Source organism: Mus caroli, chromosome 3 (assembly GCF_900094665.2).
Source record: "Mus caroli chromosome 3, CAROLI_EIJ_v1.1, whole genome shotgun sequence".
Classification (NCBI taxonomy): domain Eukaryota; kingdom Metazoa; phylum Chordata; class Mammalia; order Rodentia; family Muridae; genus Mus; species Mus caroli.
In genome coordinates this window covers 27,320,528-27,325,733 of record NC_034572.1, presented here as the reverse complement: position 1 = coordinate 27,325,733, position 5,206 = coordinate 27,320,528, and the positions used below count along the sequence as shown (strand labels likewise).

General features: G+C 42.0%; 1 non-coding gene across 1 annotated transcript; it reads left to right on the top strand.

The window, feature by feature from the left end:
* The first annotated feature begins 248 nt into the window (after positions 1-248).
* On the top strand, positions 249-392 carry LOC115030731. The gene has a single exon (XR_003836327.1). It is a non-coding gene; the product is annotated as a small nucleolar RNA SNORA48 (small nucleolar RNA).
* Positions 393-5,206: the final 4,814 nt, after the last annotated feature.

The following is a 5,206-nucleotide window of genomic DNA, read 5'->3' as shown; positions in this document are numbered from 1 at the left end:
GAGGGAGAGAGGGAGAGAGGGAGAGAGGGAGAGAGGGAGAGAGGAGACTGGGCTTGGCATGGGCTTTTTAGCTCCCAAAGCCCACACATGGTATTATATTTACTCTAACAAAGCCATACCTCCTAATCCTTTTAAATAGTGCCCCTGGTGAGACTAAGTAGTCAGATATCTGAAACTATGGAGGCCATTCTTATTCAACCCACCACAGAAGGCTGCCTGCCTTGTTGCCTTGTTTAAGACCATTATCTTCCTCCTGGCAATGGGCAAAGAGTCACGTTGGTGGTGGTGGTGTTCTTATATCAGTCAGGGGCAGAGCAGATGGCAGTCCTTTGTTCATCCTAGCTTGATGCCTGGCTTGGTGGCCACAGCTCTTTTATGCATAGGATTCATAAAAATCAAATCAAATCCAGGCAGTACAGTGTGGGAAGAGGAGGACAGACAGAGGACCACTATGCTACCCAAAGACATGCCCTCAAGTCTCTGGCACAGGCGGGCCATAGACACTTGCTTGCCACCATGCTATGCAGTCCAGTGATGATAGGAGTGAGGTGGCAGGGACTGCTGCCTTGGGTGCTATGACCCTAATCAGATGAGAAATGAGCCTATAATAGATAAGCCTATTGGATGGAGGTAGACATTAGACACCATCAGTTCTCCCTTGATTTACTCCATTCCTAGTAGGGTCTCTGGTAGAAGTAATTCTCTAAAGTTTTTAATTGGCTTAATTAGCATGCTTGTCAATAACTGTCCTGTGTGGATCATTTTAGAATCAAACTCAGGTCTTTATGGTTGCACAGCAAGCACTCTAATCACTGAGCACTCTCAACAACCCACATTTCCTGTCTTTACCAGACTCATCTGTGTACTCACCTGTTGAGAACCCACACTTAAGTGGCAGAGCTGCAGGATGGAAAACAGGGTTTTTTAAGGTCTGCCCCCCAGAAGAAGGGTTATTGGCCACTAAACAAAGACTATTTCAAGGAACACAGGAACAAAAGAGCACTTTTATGGAGAAGAAAAGGAATGCAGGGAACAGTGGGTGGGGAGATCACATGACTGGAGGGGTCTTCTCCGACAGGGCTTGTGTTCTTCTTTCTCTTCTTTGAAGTCCTTGTGTTGACAGTTGACTTTGTCTCTGAAGCCAATTTCTGTAATTCTTCAGATCGACACATTGTTTTCTTACAAGTTAAACATTATCCCACTTTTAATTAAAGAACAAGACTAGTGAGACCTTGGTCTGCACTTCAGTGCTATCTGAAGATCATTAGCTATTCTAGGCTTTGGAAACTGATGGAAGATTAGCGATTAGGGAGTCCTGGGACTCATGTTTACATAGTTGCTTTTCCTGCAACTGTTGAACCCAAAAGCTAGTGTTCCACTCAGTGAGGAGTGTTTTTTTTTTTTTTTTTTTTTTTTTTTTTTTTAGGTTATAGTACTAGATAAATGGGGGCAGGGAGTAGGAAAGAACACACACACACACACACACACACACACACACACACAGACTAAAATCTTTAAAAATATTCCTTTTTTATGTGTATGAGTGTTCTGTTTGCATGTATATTTGTGCACCATACGCATGCACTGCCTGGTCCCTGCAAAGGTTAGAAACAGGCACTGTATCTCCTTGACCTGGAGTTATAGATGGTAGTGAGTTACCATGTGGCTGTTAGAAATTGAACCCAGGTCCTCCGCAAGAGTAACAAGTGTTTTTAACCACTGTTCTAATTCTCTCTCCAGTCCCAAGAATAGTTTTACAAGGAGAAATTTGTAAAATAGAGATTACTCAAAATTAGGTGGCATTAAAAAACAGTGGCACTGTCATTATTGTTGATATAGTTTGATATAAGTAGGATGACTAATGGATTGTGTAGAGGACTTATGGCACTATCATTACTGTTGATATAGTTTGATATAAGTAACATGACTCATGGATTGTGTAGATGGCTTAGGTAACATGACTCATGGATTATATAGACAGCTTAGTCATTAAAGTGTTTTCTTTGCAAATGCAGAGCATCAAGTTTGATCCCAAGGATCCATGTAATAAAGCTTCATGTGTTGACATGTGCTTATAATCCTAGAGCTGGTGAGGTAGAGACAGGGGCTCCCTAGTACTCATTATCTACCCAGCCTAACTAAATCAGTGAGCCTCAGGCCAATGAGAAACACTGTCTCAAAAAACAAGGTGAATAGTTCCCCAAGAACAACACCAGGAAATTGATGCCTAGCAGTTCTTATGGCTTATATGATCTTGGATAGGGAAGAGCCTGATGAATCTTGTAAACTTCAGGGATTTACAGGGACTTTGGAGTTGTATATTTCTTAGCAGCCTTCCTCCTAGGTAGAATGTCTCAGTTAGGAGAATATTGCTATATAACAAAAAGACACATGGGCCACAGGACAGGAGGAAAATGGAGTATCTAGTGTTCAAGATCCTGTAAACTCATTAAATTCTTAATTAATGAGCTTCCATCTATATCGTGGAGAGAAGTACATAGGAAGGAGATTTCCAGCCTCTGGTCACTTGGTCTTCTTGTTGACTGTCCTGCCAAAAAGCAGGCTAGAGGTTCTACTCTGTCACTTCATTAGTGTAAACTCAAGTGTTATTAAAGGGGCCAATTATGATAACAAAGATATTCCTGCCACTCAGGAACTTGTAAGCATCTCTCTCTCTCTCTCTCTCTCTTTCTGTATGTATGTGTGTATGTGTGTTCCAAGGCTCATGTGAGCTTATAAAGTAGGTATTATTATTATTTTCATTTTGTCCATGAACTTAGGATCTGCATAGTGAAATCTGTCTCAAACCTAACCCTCCCAACCAGTTATTTGATTGTAATCCAGATGGAAAATTAGACACAAATTCAAATGCCATTTTGGTAGGGGCATAAGGAACTTCCTATTCTTCCTTCCCCTCTCCTTCTTTAATATTTGTTTAAAATATGCTTTTATTTATTTTATCTGTGCGTGTGTGTGTGTGTATGTGTGTGTGTGTATGTGTGTGTGTTGACACATACCATAGCATTTGTGTGGAGGTTAGTGGACTATGTTTTGGGAGTTGACTTTTATTTTACCTATAAGGTTCTGTGATTTGCTGAAGAATGATATCCCAGACTCAAATAGCATGTAAATGCAAAGAGTGTTTTATTCTGTAGATCTCCAGCATGCTGGGGTCTCCCATTACCAAGATAGACAACCAAATGAGCTCACAGGCCTGATTTAAAGCACATTGGAGAATTCTGGGGTAGGTGACTTCTATCTTAATCTGTTGGGTCCATCTCTACGGACATTCCATTACTGGGGCATGGGAACTGGAAACTGTTGCTAGGGAGATCTGGAATCTGTTGCTTGGGAGGTCTGGAAACTGTTGCTGAGGAAGTAGCTAAGAAAGTCTGGAAAACTTCTGCTGACCCATTGTCCTTGTCTCAGGCCAGGGGGTAGGGCAGCTTCTGAGGCCTCAAGTTGTCTGGAATTGCCCAGTTCTTGGAAACAGAGATTTAGGCCTTCTCTCTTAAACTGCCAATTTGAAGCCTGTCATGAAATCAGCTTAGCCTTCTCACACCTTGTATTTTAGGCAGGGTCTCCCTTGTTTCTGTTGCTGTACTATGGCTAATTCTGTACAGTACTGTAACAGTAATGCTATACTCTCATCACCTCCACATCTCACCACAGAGGTATTAGGGCTGTGTTTATAGAGCCACTAGATCAAGGTTATTTTGCATACACTCTGGAGACTGAACTCAGATCATCAGGGTTGTGTGGCAAGTGTTTTCACCTACTCAGCCACCTTGCCAACCTGTTTCCCTCTTCTGGAGATTTTATAACTAAATGCTGAACTAAACTGACAGTAGATGACCAAGAGAAAATACACACAAGATCATTACGTGCACAAGACACCCTAGGAAAAAGAGATCCTGGGAACATAATGATTTAGTTATCTCATGTGCTATCTGGGCAAGGGGAAGGAAAATGGGAACCATAGCAATTTAGATTGCAAATGTAGGATCTTTAAGGGAAATGGGTGGGCACAAAGGATAGAAAACAGCCTGCAGCAATGCTCCTCTGGGCTTTGGCTGGAGCATCAGCTCTAGTTTTGTTTCATTTGGGTTAAATTTCCTGTTTTATGAGATCGTGGGGACAGGTTCACAACAATTCTGAAAAAACTTACTTGAGTTATGTGAGATCTTGGGTGGAAACTGAGGCTGCAGTTGTGCGGAGCAGAGATCTGCACCCACATGGCAAAAGTAAAGAAAGTGATTCAAAGTGCTTCATTTCTTCAGGACATGAAGGACAGTGTCAACCAGGTGCTTGGGTTTGTATTGGACAGAGTGAAGTTGGTATCCAGTTCCTAGAGGTCTTCTGAAGCTGCTGGATTTCTCATTTTTGTCCCTTATTTGGTTCAGCAGACAGATGTTACAAGATAGACTTGGTACTTTTCTGTTGTTTTTAAACAATGTCCCAGTCATTTGATCCTACCAAATGAAGACTCAGGAACTAGATGTGGGGGTGAAAGCCTACTAGCTCAGAGAGGCAGAGAAAGCTCTCAGCTGACCTTCCTCCTTAGCTGATATCTAGAAGGAGAACGTCCCTTCTCCTCCACACTTTCAGACCTAATGTCCCTCCTTCCCACTTCTCGTGTCCCTCTCTACTCATTCTCCTCACTTCCTCTTACTCTCTGTTTTTTTTTCCTGTGTTTATTCCCTGTCAGCTGATTGCTTGTTCTACTCTTGACTTATGGTTGCCTTATTCAATCTTGTTTACCATAAATAGAAAGTTCTTGGATTAAAGGTGTGTGCTAGGACTGAGCCTTGGGTTCACCGTGTGGTCAAATAACCTGCAACACTTTTCTACTCAGTTAAGACTCGAATGTTAACAAAGCCATTTTTGAGTCGAAAATCACAGTAAGTCATCACAGGTGTATTTGTAACTTTTCTGTTGCAGTGTCTAAGGCAACTTAAAGAAGAAAGAGTTTATTTAGATTTATGATCACAGAGGGTAAGAATCTGCGATGGTGGAACAAAGGCATGGCAGCAGGATCAGGAAGCTGATTGCTCAGACCTTAAATCTAATCACAGAGCAAAGAGGGCAGGGGCACATTGAAAATGGTGCAGGCTTTGAAATGTTGAAGTCTGCTCCTAGTGACCTACTTCCTCCAATAATGATGCACTCCCTCAGCCTCCCTAAATAATGATATCAATTGAGGGCT